The 22,465-nt window shown below is 33.5% G+C and overlaps 18 non-coding genes across 18 annotated transcripts; 9 read left to right on the top strand and 9 right to left on the bottom strand.

Moving 5' to 3' along the window:
* Nucleotides 1–1,010: 1,010 nt before the first annotated feature.
* On the top strand, nucleotides 1,011–1,082 carry TRNAQ-CUG (transfer RNA glutamine (anticodon CUG)). The gene has a single exon. It is a non-coding gene; the product is annotated as a tRNA-Gln (tRNA).
* Nucleotides 1,083–1,907: 825 nt separating this feature from the next.
* Nucleotides 1,908–1,979, bottom strand: TRNAQ-UUG (transfer RNA glutamine (anticodon UUG)). The gene has a single exon. It is a non-coding gene; the product is annotated as a tRNA-Gln (tRNA).
* A 1,548-nt stretch (nucleotides 1,980–3,527) lies between these two features.
* TRNAQ-CUG (transfer RNA glutamine (anticodon CUG)) lies at nucleotides 3,528–3,599 on the top strand. The gene has a single exon. It is a non-coding gene; the product is annotated as a tRNA-Gln (tRNA).
* Nucleotides 3,600–4,424: 825 nt separating this feature from the next.
* On the bottom strand, nucleotides 4,425–4,496 carry TRNAQ-UUG (transfer RNA glutamine (anticodon UUG)). The gene has a single exon. It is a non-coding gene; the product is annotated as a tRNA-Gln (tRNA).
* Nucleotides 4,497–6,044: 1,548 nt separating this feature from the next.
* Nucleotides 6,045–6,116, top strand: TRNAQ-CUG (transfer RNA glutamine (anticodon CUG)). Its single transcript has one exon. It is a non-coding gene; the product is annotated as a tRNA-Gln (tRNA).
* An 822-nt stretch (nucleotides 6,117–6,938) lies between these two features.
* On the bottom strand, nucleotides 6,939–7,010 carry TRNAQ-UUG (transfer RNA glutamine (anticodon UUG)). Its single transcript has one exon. It is a non-coding gene; the product is annotated as a tRNA-Gln (tRNA).
* A 1,548-nt stretch (nucleotides 7,011–8,558) lies between these two features.
* Nucleotides 8,559–8,630, top strand: TRNAQ-CUG (transfer RNA glutamine (anticodon CUG)). Its single transcript has one exon. It is a non-coding gene; the product is annotated as a tRNA-Gln (tRNA).
* An 825-nt stretch (nucleotides 8,631–9,455) lies between these two features.
* TRNAQ-UUG (transfer RNA glutamine (anticodon UUG)) lies at nucleotides 9,456–9,527 on the bottom strand. Its single transcript has one exon. It is a non-coding gene; the product is annotated as a tRNA-Gln (tRNA).
* Nucleotides 9,528–11,075: 1,548 nt separating this feature from the next.
* TRNAQ-CUG (transfer RNA glutamine (anticodon CUG)) lies at nucleotides 11,076–11,147 on the top strand. The gene has a single exon. It is a non-coding gene; the product is annotated as a tRNA-Gln (tRNA).
* Nucleotides 11,148–11,972: 825 nt separating this feature from the next.
* TRNAQ-UUG (transfer RNA glutamine (anticodon UUG)) lies at nucleotides 11,973–12,044 on the bottom strand. The gene has a single exon. It is a non-coding gene; the product is annotated as a tRNA-Gln (tRNA).
* Nucleotides 12,045–13,591: 1,547 nt separating this feature from the next.
* Nucleotides 13,592–13,663, top strand: TRNAQ-CUG (transfer RNA glutamine (anticodon CUG)). The gene has a single exon. It is a non-coding gene; the product is annotated as a tRNA-Gln (tRNA).
* An 825-nt stretch (nucleotides 13,664–14,488) lies between these two features.
* TRNAQ-UUG (transfer RNA glutamine (anticodon UUG)) lies at nucleotides 14,489–14,560 on the bottom strand. Its single transcript has one exon. It is a non-coding gene; the product is annotated as a tRNA-Gln (tRNA).
* Nucleotides 14,561–16,108: 1,548 nt separating this feature from the next.
* On the top strand, nucleotides 16,109–16,180 carry TRNAQ-CUG (transfer RNA glutamine (anticodon CUG)). Its single transcript has one exon. It is a non-coding gene; the product is annotated as a tRNA-Gln (tRNA).
* An 825-nt stretch (nucleotides 16,181–17,005) lies between these two features.
* On the bottom strand, nucleotides 17,006–17,077 carry TRNAQ-UUG (transfer RNA glutamine (anticodon UUG)). The gene has a single exon. It is a non-coding gene; the product is annotated as a tRNA-Gln (tRNA).
* A 1,547-nt stretch (nucleotides 17,078–18,624) lies between these two features.
* On the top strand, nucleotides 18,625–18,696 carry TRNAQ-CUG (transfer RNA glutamine (anticodon CUG)). The gene has a single exon. It is a non-coding gene; the product is annotated as a tRNA-Gln (tRNA).
* Nucleotides 18,697–19,521: 825 nt separating this feature from the next.
* On the bottom strand, nucleotides 19,522–19,593 carry TRNAQ-UUG (transfer RNA glutamine (anticodon UUG)). Its single transcript has one exon. It is a non-coding gene; the product is annotated as a tRNA-Gln (tRNA).
* Nucleotides 19,594–21,141: 1,548 nt separating this feature from the next.
* TRNAQ-CUG (transfer RNA glutamine (anticodon CUG)) lies at nucleotides 21,142–21,213 on the top strand. Its single transcript has one exon. It is a non-coding gene; the product is annotated as a tRNA-Gln (tRNA).
* An 825-nt stretch (nucleotides 21,214–22,038) lies between these two features.
* On the bottom strand, nucleotides 22,039–22,110 carry TRNAQ-UUG (transfer RNA glutamine (anticodon UUG)). The gene has a single exon. It is a non-coding gene; the product is annotated as a tRNA-Gln (tRNA).
* Nucleotides 22,111–22,465: the final 355 nt, after the last annotated feature.

The raw sequence follows: 22,465 nt of genomic DNA, 5'->3' as shown, positions 1-22,465 counted from the left end.
GAGGTGAAAATCATGAACAGTTGTTGCCTCTCAGCATTTGAAACATGAGTTTCTACTTCTTTCTCTTTTATATGTCCTGAAATTGAGATAGTCACTTTTTACTCAGTATTGATCCAACAATACAGTTTATGTATATAAAGCATATCATATGATTTGTGAACAATGTTCAAAAATTAGAATTTGATCAGTACCTGTGATGCCTCCGACCAAAAGCTTATATTTTACGATTGGAGATCAACTGTTGTAAATCAGCATGAAAAACATTTTCTTTTCACGATTTCCATACTAATATAAAACAACATTTTTACTAGCTGAATGAGATCATCATTTGGGTTCCTCTATGTTTGATTGAAGAAAACTTCTCATTCAAAATGTGCTATTTTCGCCTTATTAATAGCGGGAAAGCTTAAAAAAGTGATGCTGTGAATCACCCATCTGAAATGCGTTTGAGAAAATCAGAATATGATTTTATAATGGCTAACTACTTTGTGAAGAAATTTGATGTCAAAGTATTTTAAAGTTTGTATTGATGTAACTTGTTCAAGCTGATGGACATTTTGAAAGCATTCAATAATTGACTCTTTCAACCTACTGGTGTTGGATTTGAGCTATCAATGAACAAAGATGAAGAAATGGAAAAGCTCAAGAGTAATAAAAAAAGTCCCTCCAAGGTTTCAAATCGGATCATTGGATGCAAAGTCCAAATTGCCAACCATTGCTCTATGGAGCCACCCATGCAGGAGACAGAGACATTGCTTCAGTAGTCTGGAAATGTAGACTGTTTTATTATGCTACAGGCAAAGATGAACATTGTGATATAACTTTTATATTCAGATAAACATTTGAATATTTAACACTTTTATAGAGAATATAGCTGAAAAGAATCAAATCACATTAACGCTCTATCCACTATGACCATTCAAATGAGATATCTTTTTATCAATATAAGAGAAGGCCATCACTGATGCGCTCTCTTTTGTCTCAATGGAAAAGTCACTCTTGTGTGAGAGGGTTCCATGGTGTAATGGTTAGCACTCTGGACTCTGAATCCAGCGATCCGAGTTCAAATCTCGGTGGGACCTACTACAATTATGAGATTCACTGTTTAACTCATTTTTTAGAATTTGGTCTAGAAAAAACATAATATCAATGTTTTATACTGATGCGTATGAACGCATAAGTATGTATAGATGCATACATAGCTTTATCCGTCTAGATAGCTGTTAGACAATATGAACATATCAATTATTCATTAACATAAATATTGAAGCTGAACCTAGAAACTGTTCTTTCACATCCACATTGTAAACATGAGTTTATTTTCCTTTCTCATCTATATGGCCAGTAATGAGATAGTTCATTTTTGCTGATTTCTTAGCTGACAACATGCTGGACTTACACAGTGCATTTCATTGTGAATGTCTTTAAAAGTGAATTTCAGATTCACACCTTTGACATGTCTTTCAAAAGATTCAACTTTTTTGGTTGTGGATTTACTGTTGAAAATCAGTGTGTAAAATCTTTGTACGTCTGAATTTCAAGATTATTATTCAAACTGCACATCTTCGGTCCCTGTGATACAAAGTTTGACTCCTCAAGTTTTGTTTTAATGAATGCTTTGCAATGAAAAAGTTCCTTGTTCGCCTTAACAATAACAGTAAGATTTTAAAAAGTAATGTCTTGCATCAGGCCCCTGTGATGAGTTTGAGAAACCAGAGTGAGTTTGTAAAATCTCTCATTATTTTGAGCCATTTAGTTTCCAGGTATTGTAAAATTTCTATTATTTGCTCACATCTAATAAACTTTTAGAGTATAATCAATAAATTAATTGTTCACCCTACCGGTATTAGATATGTGATATTAATGAATACACTTGAAAGAAAATGATTTGGTCAAGAGTAATAAAATGGTCCCACCGAGATTTGAACTCGGATCATTGGATTCAAAGTCCAAAGTGCTAACCATTACACCATGGAACCTCCCATGTGAAAGGAGCATAAACTGCTGCAGGAATGTGGAAATGTCAAAGTTTTTAATATTCTACTGTCAAAGAGAAACTGTATTGGATTGCTTTCCTATTCTGGTAAACTTTTGCATATTGAACTATGTTGGGGAAGGATGTTGCCCAAAAGACTCAAATAACGTTATAACTCTGTTGAACAGTGGTTTTTATGTGAGATAATATTTTTCAATGAAAGATAAGTTGCCCCCTGAGGCAAATCTCTTCTGTCAAAATGGAAAGCTCACCCTGGTACGGGAGGGTGGATGGTGTCATGGTTAGCACTCTGGACTCTGAAAACAGGGATCTCAGTACAAATTTCAGTGGGACTTATCTGAACTTTACAATTTTCTTTTCCATTCAGTTCTTAGAAGTTTTATTTGGAACAACATCACATTTACTTATAAACATGTAAAAATCAACCTGTACATATGTATCTCTGTATATATAGCTATATGTCTCTGTATATTTATAGGAAAATATAAACATATAGATTATAAAAATAAATATAATTAGTGGAGGTGAAAATCATGAACAGTTGTTGCCTCTCAGCATTTGAAACATGAGTTTCTACTTCTTTCTCTTTTATATGTCCTGAAATTGAGATAGTCACTTTTTACTCAGTATTGATCCAACAATACAGTTTATGTATATAAAGCATATCATATGATTTGTGAACAATGTTCAAAAATTAGAATTTGATCAGTACCTGTGATGCCTCCGACCAAAAGCTTATATTTTACGATTGGAGATCAACTGTTGTAAATCAGCATGAAAAACATTTTCTTTTCACGATTTCCATACTAATATAAAACAACATTTTTACTAGCTGAATGAGATCATCATTTGGGTTCCTCTATGTTTGATTGAAGAAAACTTCTCATTCAAAATGTGCTATTTTCGCCTTATCAATAGCGGGAAAGCTTAAAAAAGTGATGCTGTGAATCACCCATCTGAAATGCGTTTGAGAAAATCAGAATATGATTTTATAATGGCTAACTACTTTGTGAAGAAATTTGATGTCAAAGTATTTTAAAGTTTGTATTGATGTAACTTGTTCAAGCTGATGGACATTTTGAAAGCATTCAATAATTGACTCTTTCAACCTACTGGTGTTGGATTTGAGCTATCAATGAACAAAGATGAAGAAATGGAAAAGCTCAAGAGTAATAAAAAAAGTCCCTCCAAGGTTTCAAATCGGATCATTGGATGCAAAGTCCAAATTGCCAACCATTGCTCTATGGAGCCACCCATGCAGGAGACAGAGACATTGCTTCAGTAGTCTGGAAATGTAGACTGTTTTATTATGCTACAGGCAAAGATGAACATTGTGATATAACTTTTATATTCAGATAAACATTTGAATATTTAACACTTTTATAGAGAATATAGCTGAAAAGAATCAAATCACATTAAAGCTCTATCCACTATGACCATTCAAATGAGATATCTTTTTATCAATATAAGAGAAGGCCATCACTGATGCGCTCTCTTTTGTCTCAATGGAAACGTCACTCTTGTGTGAGAGGGTTCCATGGTGTAATGGTTAGCACTCTGGACTCTGAATCCAGCGATCCGAGTTCAAATCTCGGTGGGACCTACTACAATTATGAGATTCACTGTTTAACTCATTTTTTAGAATTTGGTCTAGAAAAAACCTAATATCAATGTTTTATACTGATGCGTATGAACGCATAAGTATGTATAGATGCATACATAGCTTTATCCATCTAGATAGCTGTTAGACAATATGAACATATCAATTATTCATTAACATAAATATTGAAGCTGAACCTAGAAACTGTTCTTTCACATCCACATTGTAAACATGAGTTTATTTTCCTTTCTCATCTATATGGCCAGTAATGAGATAGTTAATTTTTGCTGATTTCTTAGCTGACAACATGCTGGACTTACACAGTGCATTTCATTGTGAATTTCTTTGAAAGTGAATTTCAGATTCACACCTTTGACATGTCTTTCAAAAGATTCAACTTTATTGGTTGTGGATTTACTGTTGAAAATCAGTGTGTAAAATCTTTGTACGTCTGAATTTCAAGATTATTATTCAAACTGCACATCTTCGGTCCCTGTAATACAAAGTTTGACTCCTCAAGTTTTGTTTTAATGAATGCTTTGCAATGAAAAAGTTCCTTGTTCGCCTTAACAATAACAGTAAGATTTTAAAAAGTAATGTCTTGCATCAGGCCCCTGTGATGAGTTTGAGAAACCAGAGTGAGTTTGTAAAATCTCTCATTATTTTGAGCCATTTAGTTTCCAGGTATTGTAAAATTTCTATTATTTGCTCACATCTAATAAACTTTTAGAGTATAATCAATAAATTAATTGTTCACCCTACCGGTATTAGATATGTGATATTAATGAATACACTTGAAAGAAAATGATTTGGTCAAGAGTCATAAAATGGTCCCACCGAGATTTGAACTCGGATCATTGGATTCAAAGTCCAAAGTGCTAACCATTACACCATGGAACCTCCCATGTGAAAGGAGCATAAACTGCTGCAGGAATGTGGAAATGTCAAAGTTTTTAATATTCTACTGTCAAAGAGAAACTGTATTGGATTGCTTTCCTATTCTGGTAAACTTTTGCATATTGAACTATGTTGGGGAAGGATGTTGCCCAAAAGACTCAAATAACGTTATAACTCTGTTGAACAGTGGTTTTTATGTGAGATAATATTTTTCAATGAAAGATAAGTTGCCCCCTGAGGCAAATCTCTTCTGTCAAAATGGAAAGCTCACCCTGGTACGGGAGGGTGGATGGTGTCATGGTTAGCACTCTGGACTCTGAAAACAGGGATCTGAGTACAAATTTCAGTGGGACTTATCTGAACTTTACAATTTTCTTTTCCATTCAGTTCTTAGAAGTTTTATTTGGAACAACATCACATTTACTTATAAACATGTAAAAATCAACCTGTACATATGTATCTCTGTATATATAGCTATATGTCTCTGTATATTTATAGGAAAATATAAACATATAGATTATAAAAATAAATATAATTAGTGGAGGTGAAAATCATGAACAGTTGTTGCCTCTCAGCATTTGAAACATGAGTTTCTACTTCTTTCTCTTTTATATGTCCTGAAATTGAGATAGTCACTTTTTACTCAGTATTGATCCAACAATACAGTTTATGTATATAAAGCACATCATATGATTTGTGAACAATGTTCAAAAATTAGAATTTGATCAGTACCTGTGATGCCTCCGACCAAAAGCTTATATTTTACGATTGGAGATCAACTGTTGTAAATCAGCATGAAAAACATTTTCTTTTCACGATTTCCATACTAATATAAAACAACATTTTTACTAGCTGAATGAGATCAGCATTTGGGTTCCTCTATGTTTGATTGAAGAAAACTTCTCATTCAAAATGTGCTATTTTCGCCTTATCAATAGCGGGAAAGCTTAAAAAAGTGATGCTGTGAATCACCCATCTGAAATGCGTTTGAGAAAATCAGAATATGATTTTATAATGGCTAACTACTTTGTGAAGAAATTTGATGTCAAAGTATTTTAAAGTTTGTATTGATGTAACTTGTTCAAGCTGATGGACATTTTGAAAGCATTCAATAATTGACTCTTTCAACCTACTGGTGTTGGATTTGAGCTATCAATGAACAAAGATGAAGAAATGGAAAAGCTCAAGAGTAATAAAAAAAGTCCCTCCAAGGTTTCAAATCGGATCATTGGATGCAAAGTCCAAATTGCCAACCATTGCTCTATGGAGCCACCCATGCAGGAGACAGAGACATTGCTTCAGTAGTCTGGAAATGTAGACTGTTTTATTATGCTACAGGCAAAGATGAACATTGTGATATAACTTTTATATTCAGATAAACATTTGAATATTTAACACTTTTATAGAGAATATAGCTGAAAAGAATCAAATCACATTAAAGCTCTATCCACTATGACCATTCAAATGAGATATCTTTTTATCAATATAAGAGAAGGCCATCACTGATGCGCTCTCTTTTGTCTCAATGGAAACGTCACTCTTGTGTGAGAGGGTTCCATGGTGTAATGGTTAGCACTCTGGACTCTGAATCCAGCGATCTGAGTTCAAATCTCGGTGGGACCTACTACAATTATGAGATTCACTGTTTAACTCATTTTTTAGAATTTGGTCTAGAAAAAACATATCAATGTTTTATACTGATGCGTATGAACGCATAAGTATGTATAGATGCATACATAGCTTTATCCGTCTAGATAGCTGTTAGACAATATGAACATATCAATTATTCATTAACATAAATATTGAAGCTGAACCTAGAAACTGTTCTTTCACATCCACATTGTAAACATGAGTTTATTTTCCTTTCTCATCTATATGGCCAGTAATGAGATAGTTCATTTTTGCTGATTTCTTAGCTGACAACATGCTGGACTTACACAGTGCATTTCATTGTGAATGTCTTTAAAAGTGAATTTCAGATTCACACCTTTGACATGTCTTTCAAAAGATTCAACTTTTTTGGTTGTGGATTTACTGTTGAAAATCAGTGTGTAAAATCTTTGTACGTCTGAATTTCAAGATTATTATTCAAACTGCACATCTTCGGTCCCTGTAATACAAAGTTTGACTCCTCAAGTTTTGTTTTAATGAATGCTTTGCAATGAAAAAGTTCCTTGTTCGCCTTAACAATAACAGTAAGATTTTAAAAAGTAATGTCTTGCATCAGGCCCCTGTGATGAGTTTGAGAAACCAGAGTGAGTTTGTAAAATCTCTCATTATTTTGAGCCATTTAGTTTCCAGGTATTGTAAAATTTCTATTATTTGCTCACATCTAATAAACTTTTAGAGTATAATCAATAAATTAATTGTTCACCCTACCGGTATTAGATATGTGATATTAATGAATACACTTGAAAGAAAATGATTTGGTCAAGAGTCATAAAATGGTCCCACCGAGATTTGAACTCGGATCATTGGATTCAAAGTCCAAAGTGCTAACCATTACACCATGGAACCTCCCATGTGAAAGGAGCATAAACTGCTGCAGGAATGTAGAAATGTCAAAGTTTTTAATATTCTACTGTCAAAGAGAAACTGTATTGGATTGCTTTCCTATTCTGGTAAACTTTTGCATATTGAACTATGTTGGGGAAGGATGTTGCCCAAAAGACTCAAATAACGTTATAACTCTGTTGAACAGTGGTTTTTATGTGAGATAATATTTTTCAATGAAAGATAAGTTGCCCCCTGAGGCAAATCTCTTCTGTCAAAATGGAAAGCTCACCCTGGTACGGGAGGGTGGATGGTGTCATGGTTAGCACTCTGGACTCTGAAAACAGGGATCTGAGTACAAATTTCAGTGGGACTTATCTGAACTTTACAATTTTCTTTTCCATTCAGTTCTTAGAAGTTTTATTTGGAACAACATCACATTTACTTATAAACATGTAAAAATCAACCTGTACATATGTATCTCTGTATATATAGCTATATGTCTCTGTATATTTATAGGAAAATATAAACATATAGATTATAAAAATAAATATAATTAGTGGAGGTGAAAATCATGAACAGTTGTTGCCTCTCAGCATTTGAAACATGAGTTTCTACTTCTTTCTCTTTTATATGTCCTGAAATTGAGATAGTCACTTTTTACTCAGTATTGATCCAACAATACAGTTTATGTATATAAAGCATATCATATGATTTGTGAACAATGTTCAAAAATTAGAATTTGATCAGTACCTGTGATGCCTCCGACCAAAAGCTTATATTTTACGATTGGAGATCAACTGTTGTAAATCAGCATGAAAAACATTTTCTTTTCACGATTTCCATACTAATATAAAACAACATTTTTACTAGCTGAATGAGATCATCATTTGGGTTCCTCTATGTTTGATTGAAGAAAACTTCTCATTCAAAATGTGCTATTTTCGCCTTATCAATAGCGGGAAAGCTTAAAAAAGTGATGCTGTGAATCACCCATCTGAAATGCGTTTGAGAAAATCAGAATATGATTTTATAATGGCTAACTACTTTGTGAAGAAATTTGATGTCAAAGTATTTTAAAGTTTGTATTGATGTAACTTGTTCAAGCTGATGGACATTTTGAAAGCATTCAATAATTGACTCTTTCAACCTACTGGTGTTGGATTTGAGCTATCAATGAACAAAGATGAAGAAATGGAAAAGCTCAAGAGTAATAAAAAAAGTCCCTCCAAGGTTTCAAATCGGATCATTGGATGCAAAGTCCAAATTGCCAACCATTGCTCTATGGAGCCACCCATGCAGGAGACAGAGACATTGCTTCAGTAGTCTGGAAATGTAGACTGTTTTATTATGCTACAGGCAAAGATGAACATTGTGATATAACTTTTATATTCAGATAAACATTTGAATATTTAACACTTTTATAGAGAATATAGCTGAAAAGAATCAAATCACATTAAAGCTCTATCCACTATGACCATTCAAATGAGATATCTTTTTATCAATATAAGAGAAGGCCATCACTGATGCGCTCTCTTTTGTCTCAATGGAAACGTCACTCTTGTGTGAGAGGGTTCCATGGTGTAATGGTTAGCACTCTGGACTCTGAATCCAGCGATCCGAGTTCAAATCTCGGTGGGACCTACTACAATTATGAGATTCACTGTTTAACTCATTTTTTAGAATTTGGTCTAGAAAAAACATAATATCAATGTTTTATACTGATGCGTATGAACGCATAAGTATGTATAGATGCATACATAGCTTTATCCGTCTAGATAGCTGTTAGACAATATGAACATATCAATTATTCATTAACATAAATATTGAAGCTGAACCTAGAAACTGTTCTTTCACATCCACATTGTAAACATGAGTTTATTTTCCTTTCTCATCTATATGGCCAGTAATGAGATAGTTCATTTTTGCTGATTTCTTAGCTGACAACATGCTGGACTTACACAGTGCATTTCATTGTGAATGTCTTTAAAAGTGAATTTCAGATTCACACCTTTGACATGTCTTTCAAAAGATTCAACTTTTTTGGTTGTGGATTTACTGTTGAAAATCAGTGTGTAAAATCTTTGTACGTCTGAATTTCAAGATTATTATTCAAACTGCACATCTTCGGTCCCTGTAATACAAAGTTTGACTCCTCAAGTTTTGTTTTAATGAATGCTTTGCAATGAAAAAGTTCCTTGTTCGCCTTAACAATAACAGTAAGATTTTAAAAAGTGATGTCTTGCATCAGGCCCCTGTGATGAGTTTGAGAAACCAGAGTGAGTTTGTAAAATCTCTCATTATTTTGAGCCATTTAGTTTCCAGGTATTGTAAAATTTCTATTATTTGCTCACATCTAATAAACTTTTAGAGTATAATCAATAAATTAATTGTTCACCCTACCGGTATTAGATATGTGATATTAATGAATACACTTGAAAGAAAATGATTTGGTCAAGAGTCATAAAATGGACCCACCGAGATTTGAACTCGGATCATTGGATTCAAAGTCCAAAGTGCTAACCATTACACCATGGAACCTCCCATGTGAAAGGAGCATAAACTGCTGCAGGAATGTGGAAATGTCAAAGTTTTTAATATTCTACTGTCAAAGAGAAACTGTATTGGATTGCTTTCCTATTCTGGTAAACTTTTGCATATTGAACTATGTTGGGGAAGGATGTTGCCCAAAAGACTCAAATAACGTTATAACTCTGTTGAACAGTGGTTTTTATGTGAGATAATATTTTTCAATGAAAGATAAGTTGCCCCCTGAGGCAAATCTCTTCTGTCAAAATGGAAAGCTCACCCTGGTACGGGAGGGTGGATGGTGTCATGGTTAGCACTCTGGACTCTGAAAACAGGGATCTGAGTACAAATTTCAGTGGGACTTATCTGAACTTTACAATTTTCTTTTCCATTCAGTTCTTAGAAGTTTTATTTGGAACAACATCACATTTACTTATAAACATGTAAAAATCAACCTGTACATATGTATCTCTGTATATATAGCTATATGTCTCTGTATATTTATAGGAAAATATAAACATATAGATTATAAAAATAAATATAATTAGTGGAGGTGAAAATCATGAACAGTTGTTGCCTCTCAGCATTTGAAACATGAGTTTCTACTTCTTTCTCTTTTATATGTCCTGAAATTGAGATAGTCACTTTTTACTCAGTATTGATCCAACAATACAGTTTATGTATATAAAGCATATCATATGATTTGTGAACAATGTTCAAAAATTAGAATTTGATCAGTACCTGTGATGCCTCCGACCAAAAGCTTATATTTTACGATTGGAGATCAACTGTTGTAAATCAGCATGAAAAACATTTTCTTTTCACGATTTCCATACTAATATAAAACAACATTTTTACTAGCTGAATGAGATCATCATTTGGGTTCCTCTATGTTTGATTGAAGAAAACTTCTCATTCAAAATGTGCTATTTTCACCTTATCAATAGCGGGAAAGCTTAAAAAAGTGATGCTGTGAATCACCCATCTGAAATGCGTTTGAGAAAATCAGAATATGATTTTATAATGGCTAACTACTTTGTGAAGAAATTTGATGTCAAAGTATTTTAAAGTTTGTATTGATGTAACTTGTTCAAGCTGATGGACATTTTGAAAGCATTCAATAATTGACTCTTTCAACCTACTGGTGTTGGATTTGAGCTATCAATGAACAAAGATGAAGAAATGGAAAAGCTCAAGAGTAATAAAAAAAGTCCCTCCAAGGTTTCAAATCGGATCATTGGATGCAAAGTCCAAATTGCCAACCATTGCTCTATGGAGCCACCCATGCAGGAGACAGAGACATTGCTTCAGTAGTCTGGAAATGTAGACTGTTTTATTATGCTACAGGCAAAGATGAACATTGTGATATAACTTTTATATTCAGATAAACATTTGAATATTTAACACTTTTATAGAGAATATAGCTGAAAAGAATCAAATCACATTAAAGCTCTATCCACTATGACCATTCAAATGAGATATCTTTTTATCAATATAAGAGAAGGCCATCACTGATGCGCTCTCTTTTGTCTCAATGGAAAAGTCACTCTTGTGTGAGAGGGTTCCATGGTGTAATGGTTAGCACTCTGGACTCTGAATCCAGCGATCCGAGTTCAAATCTCGGTGGGACCTACTACAATTATGAGATTCACTGTTTAACTCATTTTTTAGAATTTGGTCTAGAAAAAACATAATATCAATGTTTTATACTGATGCGTATGAACGCATAAGTATGTATAGATGCATACATAGCTTTATCCGTCTAGATAGCTGTTAGACAATATGAACATATCAATTATTCATTAACATAAATATTGAAGCTGAACCTAGAAACTGTTCTTTCACATCCACATTGTAAACATGAGTTTATTTTCCTTTCTCATCTATATGGCCAGTAATGAGATAGTTCATTTTTGCTGATTTCTTAGCTGACAACATGCTGGACTTACACAGTGCATTTCATTGTGAATGTCTTTAAAAGTGAATTTCAGATTCACACCTTTGACATGTCTTTCAAAAGATTCAACTTTTTTGGTTGTGGATTTACTGTTGAAAATCAGTGTGTAAAATCTTTGTACGTCTGAATTTCAAGATTATTATTCAAACTGCACATCTTCGGTCCCCGTAATACAAAGTTTGACTCCTCAAGTTTTGTTTTAATGAATGCTTTGCAATGAAAAAGTTCCTTGTTCGCCTTAACAATAACAGTAAGATTTTAAAAAGTAATGTCTTGCATCAGGCCCCTGTGATGAGTTTGAGAAACCAGAGTGAGTTTGTAAAATCTCTCATTATTTTGAGCCATTTAGTTTCCAGGTATTGTAAAATTTCTATTATTTGCTCACATCTAATAAACTTTTAGAGTATAATCAATAAATTAATTGTTCACCCTACCGGTATTAGATATGTGATATTAATGAATACACTTGAAAGAAAATGATTTGGTCAAGAGTCATAAAATGGTCCCACCGAGATTTGAACTCGGATCATTGGATTCAAAGTCCAAAGTGCTAACCATTACACCATGGAACCTCCCATGTGAAAGGAGCATAAACTGCTGCAGGAATGTGGAAATGTCAAAGTTTTTAATATTCTACTGTCAAAGAGAAACTGTATTGGATTGCTTTCCTATTCTGGTAAACTTTTGCATATTGAACTATGTTGGGGAAGGATGTTGCCCAAAAGACTCAAATAACGTTATAACTCTGTTGAACAGTGGTTTTTATGTGAGATAATATTTTTCAATGAAAGATAAGTTGCCCCCTGAGGCAAATCTCTTCTGTCAAAATGGAAAGCTCACCCTGGTACGGGAGGGTGGATGGTGTCATGGTTAGCACTCTGGACTCTGAAAACAGGGATCTGAGTACAAATTTCAGTGGGACTTATCTGAACTTTACAATTTTCTTTTCCATTCAGTTCTTAGAAGTTTTATTTGGAACAACATCACATTTACTTATAAACATGTAAAAATCAACCTGTACATATGTATCTCTGTATATATAGCTATATGTCTCTGTATATTTATAGGAAAATATAAACATATAGATTATAACAATAAATATAATTAGTGGAGGTGAAAATCATGAACAGTTGTTGCCTCTCAGCATTTGAAACATGAGTTTCTACTTCTTTCTCTTTTATATGTCCTGAAATTGAGATAGTCACTTTTTACTCAGTATTGATCCAACAATACAGTTGATGTATACAAAGCATATCATATGATTTGTGAATAAAGTTCAAAAATGAGAATTTGATCAGTACCTGTGATGCCTCCGACCAAAAGCTTATATTTTACGATTGGAGATCAACTGTTGTAAATCAGCATGAAAAACATTTTCTTTTCACGTTTCCATACTAATATAAAACAACATTTTTACTAGCTGAATGAGATCATCATTTGGGTTCCTCTATGTTTGATTGAAGAAAACTTCTCATTCAAAATGTGCTATTTTCGCCTTATCAATAGCGGGAAAGCTTAAAAAAGTGATGCTGTGAATCACCCATCTGAAATGCGTTTGAGAAAATCAGAATATGATTTTATAATGGCTAACTACTTTGTGAAGAAATTTGATGTCAAAGTATTTTAAAGTTTGTATTGATGTAACTTGTTCAAGCTGATGGACATTTTGAAAGCATTCAATAATTGACTCTTTCAACCTACTGGTGTTGGATTTGAGCTATCAATGAACAAAGATGAAGAAATGGAAAAGCTCAAGAGTAATAAAAAAAGTCCCTCCAAGGTTTCAAATCGGATCATTGGATGCAAAGTCCAAATTGCCAACCATTGCTCTATGGAGCCACCCATGCAGGAGACAGAGACATTGCTTCAGTAGTCTGGAAATGTAGACTGTTTTATTATGCTACAGGCAAAGATGAACATTGTGATATAACTTTTATATTCAGATAAACATTTGAATATTTAACACTTTTATAGAGAATATAGCTGAAAAGAATCAAATCACATTAAAGCTCTATCCACTATGACCATTCAAATGAGATATCTTTTTATCAATATAAGAGAAGGCCATCACTGATGCGCTCTCTTTTGTCTCAATGGAAACGTCACTCTTGTGTGAGAGGGTTCCATGGTGTAATGGTTAGCACTCTGGACTCTGAATCCAGCGATCCGAGTTCAAATCTCGGTGGGACCTACTACAATTATGAGATTCACTGTTTAACTCATTTTTTAGAATTTGGTCTAGAAAAAACATAATATCAATGTTTTATACTGATGCGTATGAACGCATAAGTATGTATAGATGCATACATAGCTTTATCCGTCTAGATAGCTGTTAGACAATATGAACATATCAATTATTCATTAACATAAATATTGAAGCTGAACCTAGAAACTGTTCTTTCACATCCACATTGTAAACATGAGTTTATTTTCCTTTCTCATCTATATGGCCAGTAATGAGATAGTTCATTTTTGCTGATTTCTTAGCTGACAACATGCTGGACTTACACAGTGCATTTCATTGTGAATGTCTTTAAAAGTGAATTTCAGATTCACACCTTTGACATGTCTTTCAAAAGATTCAACTTTTTTGGTTGTGGATTTACTGTTGAAAATCAGTGTGTAAAATCTTTGTACGTCTGAATTTCAAGATTATTATTCAAACTGCACATCTTCGGTCCCCGTAATACAAAGTTTGACTCCTCAAGTTTTGTTTTAATGAATGCTTTGCAATGAAAAAGTTCCTTGTTCGCCTTAACAATAACAGTAAGATTTTAAAAAGTAATGTCTTGCATCAGGCCCCTGTGATGAGTTTGAGAAACCAGAGTGAGTTTGTAAAATCTCTCATTATTTTGAGCCATTTAGTTTCCAGGTATTGTAAAATTTCTATTATTTGCTCACATCTAATAAACTTTTAGAGTATAATCAATAAATTAATTGTTCACCCTACCGGTATTAGATATGTGATATTAATGAATACACTTGAAAGAAAATGATTTGGTCAAGAGTCATAAAATGGTCCCACCGAGATTTGAACTCGGATCATTGGATTCAAAGTCCAAAGTGCTAACCATTACACCATGGAACCTCCCATGTGAAAGGAGCATAAACTGCTGCAGGAATGTGGAAATGTCAAAGTTTTTAATATTCTACTGTCAAAGAGAAACTGTATTGGATTGCTTTCCTATTCTGGTAAACTTTTGCATATTGAACTATGTTGGGGAAGGATGTTGCCCAAAAGACTCAAATAACGTTATAACTCTGTTGAACAGTGGTTTTTATGTGAGATAATATTTTTCAATGAAAGATAAGTTGCCCCCTGAGGCAAATCTCTTCTGTCAAAATGGAAAGCTCACCCTGGTACGGGAGGGTGGATGGTGTCATGGTTAGCACTCTGGACTCTGAAAACAGGGATCTGAGTACAAATTTCAGTGGGACTTATCTGAACTTTACAATTTTCTTTTCCATTCAGTTCTTAGAAGTTTTATTTGGAACAACATCACATTTACTTATAAACATGTAAAAATCAACCTGTACATATGTATCTCTGTATATATAGCTATATGTCTCTGTATATTTATAGGAAAATATAAACATATAGATTATAAAAATAAATATAATTAGTGGAGGTGAAAATCATGAACAGTTGTTGCCTCTCAGCATTTGAAACATGAGTTTCTACTTCTTTCTCTTTTATATGTCCTGAAATTGAGATAGTCACTTTTTACTCAGTATTGATCCAACAATACAGTTTATGTATATAAAGCATATCATATGATTTGTGAACAATGTTCAAAAATTAGAATTTGATCAGTACCTGTGATGCCTCCGACCAAAAGCTTATATTTTACGATTGGAGATCAACTGTTGTAAATCAGCATGAAAAACATTTTCTTTTCACGATTTCCATACTAATATAAAACAACATTTTTACTAGCTGAATGAGATCATCATTTGGGTTCCTCTATGTTTGATTGAAGAAAACTTCTCATTCAAAATGTGCTATTTTCGCCTTATCAATAGCGGGAAAGCTTAAAAAAGTGATGCTGTGAATCACCCATCTGAAATGCGTTTGAGAAAATCAGAATAAGATTTTATAATGGCTAACTACTTTGTGAAGAAATTTGATGTCAAAGTATTTTAAAGTTTGTATTGATGTAACTTGTTCAAGCTGATGGACATTTTGAAAGCATTCAATAATTGACTCTTTCAACCTACTGGTGTTGGATTTGAGCTATCAATGAACAAAGATGAAGAAATGGAAAAGCTCAAGAGTAATAAAAAAAGTCCCTCCAAGGTTTCAAATCGGATCATTGGATGCAAAGTCCAAATTGCCAACCATTGCTCTATGGAGCCACCCATGCAGGAGACAGAGACATTGCTTCAGTAGTCTGGAAATGTAGACTGTTTTATTATGCTACAGGCAAAGATGAACATTGTGATATAACTTTTATATTCAGATAAACATTTGAATATTTAACACTTTTATAGAGAATATAGCTGAAAAGAATCAAATCACATTAAAGCTCTATCCACTATGACCATTCAAATGAGATATCTTTTTATCAATATAAGAGAAGGCCATCACTGATGCGCTCTCTTTTGTCTCAATGGAAAAGTCACTCTTGTGTGAGAGGGTTCCATGGTGTAATGGTTAGCACTCTGGACTCTGAATCCAGCGATCCGAGTTCAAATCTCGGTGGGACCTACTACAATTATGAGATTCACTGTTTAACTCATTTTTTAGAATTTGGTCTAGAAAAAACATAATATCAATGTTTTATACTGATGCGTATGAACGCATAAGTATGTATAGATGCATACATAGCTTTATCCGTCTAGATAGCTGTTAGACAATATGAACATATCAATTATTCATTAACATAAATATTGAAGCTGAACCTAGAAACTGTTCTTTCACATCCACATTGTAAACATGAGTTTATTTTCCTTTCTCATCTATATGGCCAGTAATGAGATAGTTCATTTTTGCTGATTTCTTAGCTGACAACATGCTGGACTTACACAGTGCATTTCATTGTGAATGTCTTTAAAAGTGAATTTCAGATTCACACCTTTGACATGTCTTTCAAAAGATTCAACTTTTTTGGTTGTGGATTTACTGTTGAAAATCAGTGTGTAAAATCTTTGTACGTCTGAATTTCAAGATTATTATTCAAACTGCACATCTTCGGTCCCCGTAATACAAAGTTTGACTCCTCAAGTTTTGTTTTAATGAATGCTTTGCAATGAAAAAGTTCCTTGTTCGCCTTAACAATAACAGTAAGATTTTAAAAAGTAATGTCTTGCATCAGGCCCCTGTGATGAGTTTGAGAAACCAGAGTGAGTTTGTAAAATCTCTCATTATTTTGAGCCATTTAGTTTCCAGGTATTGTAAAATTTCTATTATTTGCTCACATCTAATAAACTTTTAGAGTATAATCAATAAATTAATTGTTCACCCTACCGGTATTAGATATGTGATATTAATGAATACACTTGAAAGAAAATGATTTGGTCAAGAGTCATAAAATGGTCCCACCGAGATTTGAACTCGGATCATTGGATTCAAAGTCCAAAGTGCTAACCATTACACCATGGAACCTCCCATGTGAAAGGAGCATAAACTGCTGCAGGAATGTGGAAATGTCAAAGTTTTTAATATTCTACTGTCAAAGAGAAACTGTATTGGATTGCTTTCCTATTCTGGTAAACTTTTGCATATTGAACTATGTTGGGGAAGGATGTTGCCCAAAAGACTCAAATAACGTTATAACTCTGTTGAACAGTGGTTTTTATGTGAGATAATATTTTTCAATGAAAGATAAGTTGCCCCCTGAGGCAAATCTCTTCTGTCAAAATGGAAAGCTCACCCTGGTACGGGAGGGTGGATGGTGTCATGGTTAGCACTCTGGACTCTGAAAACAGGGATCTGAGTACAAATTTCAGTGGGACTTATCTGAACTTTACAATTTTCTTTTCCATTCAGTTCTTAGAAGTTTTATTTGGAACAACATCACATTTACTTATAAACATGTAAAAATCAACCTGTACATATGTATCTCTGTATATATAGCTATATGTCTCTGTATATTTATAGGAAAATATAAACATATAGATTATAACAATAAATATAATTAGTGGAGGTGAAAATCATGAACAGTTGTTGCCTCTCAGCATTTGAAACATGAGTTTCTACTTCTTTCTCTTTTATATGTCCTGAAATTGAGATAGTCACTTTTTACTCAGTATTGATCCAACAATACAGTTGATGTATACAAAGCATATCATATGATTTGTGAATAAAGTTCAAAAATGAGAATTTGATCAGTACCTGTGATGCCTCCGACCAAAAGCTTATATTTTACGATTGGAGATCAACTGTTGTAAATCAGCATGAAAAACATTTTCTTTTCACGTTTCCATACTAATATAAAACAACATTTTTACTAGCTGAATGAGATCATCATTTGGGTTCCTCTATGTTTGATTGAAGAAAACTTCTCATTCAAAATGTGCTATTTTCGCCTTATCAATAGCGGGAAAGCTTAAAAAAGTGATGCTGTGAATCACCCATCTGAAATGCGTTTGAGAAAATCAGAATATGATTTTATAATGGCTAACTACTTTGTGAAGAAATTTGATGTCAAAGTATTTTAAAGTTTGTATTGATGTAACTTGTTCAAGCTGATGGACATTTTGAAAGCATTCAATAATTGACTCTTTCAACCTACTGGTGTTGGATTTGAGCTATCAATGAACAAAGATGAAGAAATGGAAAAGCTCAAGAGTAATAAAAAAAGTCCCTCCAAGGTTTCAAATCGGATCATTGGATGCAAAGTCCAAATTGCCAACCATTGCTCTATGGAGCCACCCATGCAGGAGACAGAGACATTGCTTCAGTAGTCTGGAAATGTAGACTGTTTTATTATGCTACAGGCAAAGATGAACATTGTGATATAACTTTTATATTCAGATAAACATTTGAATATTTAACACTTTTATAGAGAATATAGCTGAAAAGAATCAAATCACATTAAAGCTCTATCCACTATGACCATTCAAATGAGATATCTTTTTATCAATATAAGAGAAGGCCATCACTGATGCGCTCTCTTTTGTCTCAATGGAAACGTCACTCTTGTGTGAGAGGGTTCCATGGTGTAATGGTTAGCACTCTGGACTCTGAATCCAGCGATCCGAGTTCAAATCTCGGTGGGACCTACTACAATTATGAGATTCACTGTTTAACTCATTTTTTAGAATTTGGTCTAGAAAAAACATAATATCAATGTTTTATACTGATGCGTATGAACGCATAAGTATGTATAGATGCATACATAGCTTTATCCGTCTAGATAGCTGTTAGACAATATGAACATATCAATTATTCATTAACATAAATATTGAAGCTGAACCTAGAAACTGTTCTTTCACATCCACATTGTAAACATGAGTTTATTTTCCTTTCTCATCTATATGGCCAGTAATGAGATAGTTCATTTTTGCTGATTTCTTAGCTGACAACATGCTGGACTTACACAGTGCATTTCATTGTGAATGTCTTTAAAAGTGAATTTCAGATTCACACCTTTGACATGTCTTTCAAAAGATTCAACTTTTTTGGTTGTGGATTTACTGTTGAAAATCAGTGTGTAAAATCTTTGTACGTCTGAATTTCAAGATTATTATTCAAACTGCACATCTTCGGTCCCCGTAATACAAAGTTTGACTCCTCAAGTTTTGTTTTAATGAATGCTTTGCAATGAAAAAGTTCCTTGTTCGCCTTAACAATAACAGTAAGATTTTAAAAAGTAATGTCTTGCATCAGGCCCCTGTGATGAGTTTGAGAAACCAGAGTGAGTTTGTAAAATCTCTCATTATTTTGAGCCATTTAGTTTCCAGGTATTGTAAAATTTCTATTATTTGCTCACATCTAATAAACTTTTAGAGTATAATCAATAAATTAATTGTTCACCCTACCGGTATTAGATATGTGATATTAATGAATACACTTGAAAGAAAATGATTTGGTCAAGAGTCATAAAATGGTCCCACCGAGATTTGAACTCGGATCATTGGATTCAAAGTCCAAAGTGCTAACCATTACACCATGGAACCTCCCATATGAAAGGAGCATAAACTGCTGCAGGAATGTGGAAATGTCAAAGTTTTTAATATTCTACTGTCAAAGAGAAACTGTATTGGATTGCTTTCCTATTCTGGTAAACTTTTGCATATTGAACTATGTTGGGGAAGGATGTTGCCCAAAAGACTCAAATAACGTTATAACTCTGTTGAACAGTGGTTTTTATGTGAGATAATATTTTTCAATGAAAGATAAGTTGCCCCCTGAGGCAAATCTCTTCTGTCAAAATGGAAAGCTCACCCTGGTACGGGAGGGTGGATGGTGTCATGGTTAGCACTCTGGACTCTGAAAACAGGGATCTGAGTACAAATTTCAGTGGGACTTATCTGAACTTTACAATTTTCTTTTCCATTCAGTTCTTAGAAGTTTTATTTGGAACAACATCACATTTACTTATAAACATGTAAAAATCAACCTGTACATATGTATCTCTGTATATATAGCTATATGTCTCTGTATATTTATAGGAAAATATAAACATATAGATTATAAAAATAAATATAATTAGTGGAGGTGAAAATCATGAACAGTTGTTGCCTCTCAGCATTTGAAACATGAGTTTCTACTTCTTTCTCTTTTATATGTCCTGAAATTGAGATAGTCACTTTTTACTCAGTATTGATCCAACAATACAGTTTATGTATATAAAGCATATCATATGATTTGTGAACAATGTTCAAAAATTAGAATTTGATCAGTACCTGTGATGCCTCCGACCAAAAGCTTATATTTTACGATTGGAGATCAACTGTTGTAAATCAGCATGAAAAACATTTTCTTTTCACGATTTCCATACTAATATAAAACAACATTTTTACTAGCTGAATGAGATCATCATTTGGGTTCCTCTATGTTTGATTGAAGAAAACTTCTCATTCAAAATGTGCTATTTTCGCCTTATCAATAGCGGGAAAGCTTAAAAAAGTGATGCTGTGAATCACCCATCTGAAATGCGTTTGAGAAAATCAGAATAAGATTTTATAATGGCTAACTACTTTGTGAAGAAATTTGATGTCAAAGTATTTTAAAGTTTGTATTGATGTAACTTGTTCAAGCTGATGGACATTTTGAAAGCATTCAATAATTGACTCTTTCAACCTACTGGTGTTGGATTTGAGCTATCAATGAACAAAGATGAAGAAATGGAAAAGCTCAAGAGTAATAAAAAAAGTCCCTCCAAGGTTTCAAATCGGATCATTGGATGCAAAGTCCAAATTGCCAACCATTGCTCTATGGAGCCACCCATGCAGGAGACAGAGACATTGCTTCAGTAGTCTGGAAATGTAGACTGTTTTATTATGCTACAGGCAAAGATGAACATTGTGATATAACTTTTATATTCAGATAAACATTTGAATATTTAACACTTTTATAGAGAATATAGCTGAAAAGAATCAAATCACATTAAAGCTCTATCCACTATGACCATTCAAATGAGATATCTTTTTATCAATATAAGAGAAGGCCATCACTGATGCGCTCTCTTTTGTCTCAATGGAAAAGTCACTCTTGTGTGAGAGGGTTCCATGGTGTAATGGTTAGCACTCTGGACTCTGAATCCAGCGATCCGAGTTCAAATCTCGGTGGGACCTACTACAATTATGAGATTCACTGTTTAACTCATTTTTTAGAATTTGGTCTAGAAAAAACATAATATCTATGTTTTATACTGATGCGTATGAACGCATAAGTATGTATAGATGCATACATAGCTTTATCCGTCTAGATAGCTGTTAGACAATATGAACATATCAATTATTCATTAACATAAATATTGAAGCTGAACCTAGAAACTGTTCTTTCACATCCACATTGTAAACATGAGTTTATTTTCCTTTCTCATCTATATGGCCAGTAATGAGATAGTTCATTTTTGCTGATTTCTTAGCTGACAACATGCTGGACTTACACAGTGCATTTCATTGTGAATGTCTTTAAAAGTGAATTTCAGATTCACACCTTTGACATGTCTTTCAAAAGATTCAACTTTTTTGGTTGTGGATTTACTGTTGAAAATCAGTGTGTAAAATCTTTGTACGTCTGAATTTCAAGATTATTATTCAAACTGCACATCTTCGGTCCCCGTAATACAAAGTTTGACTCCTCAAGTTTTGTTTTAATGAATGCTTTGCAATGAAAAAGTTCCTTGTTCGCCTTAACAATAACAGTAAGATTTTAAAAAGTAATGTCTTGCATCAGGCCCCTGTGATGAGTTTGAGAAACCAGAGTGAGTTTGTAAAATCTCTCATTATTTTGAGCCATTTAGTTTCCAGGTATTGTAAAATTTCTATTATTTGCTCACATCTAATAAACTTTTAGAGTATAATCAATAAATTAATTGTTCACCCTACCGGTATTAGATATGTGATATTAATGAATACACTTGAAAGAAAATGATTTGGTCAAGAGTCATAAAATGGTCCCACCGAGATTTGAACTCGGATCATTGGATTCAAAGTCCAAAGTGCTAACCATTACACCATGGAACCTCCCATGTGAAAGGAGCATAAACTGCTGCAGGAATGTGGAAATGTCAAAGTTTTTAATATTCTACTGTCAAAGAGAAACTGTATTGGATTGCTTTCCTATTCTGGTAAACTTTTGCATATTGAACTATGTTGGGGAAGGATGTTGCCCAAAAGACTCAAATAACGTTATAACTCTGTTGAACAGTGGTTTTTATGTGAGATAATATTTTTCAATGAAAGATAAGTTGCCCCCTGAGGCAAATCTCTTCTGTCAAAATGGAAAGCTCACCCTGGTACGGGAGGGTGGATGGTGTCATGGTTAGCACTCTGGACTCTGAAAACAGGGATCTGAGTACAAATTTCAGTGGGACTTATC

The sequence above is a fragment of the Triturus cristatus genome, chromosome 5_2 (genome assembly GCF_964204655.1).
Source record: "Triturus cristatus chromosome 5_2, aTriCri1.1, whole genome shotgun sequence".
NCBI lineage: Eukaryota > Metazoa > Chordata > Amphibia > Caudata > Salamandridae > Triturus > Triturus cristatus.
This window is presented reverse-complemented; position numbering and strand designations above follow the sequence as displayed.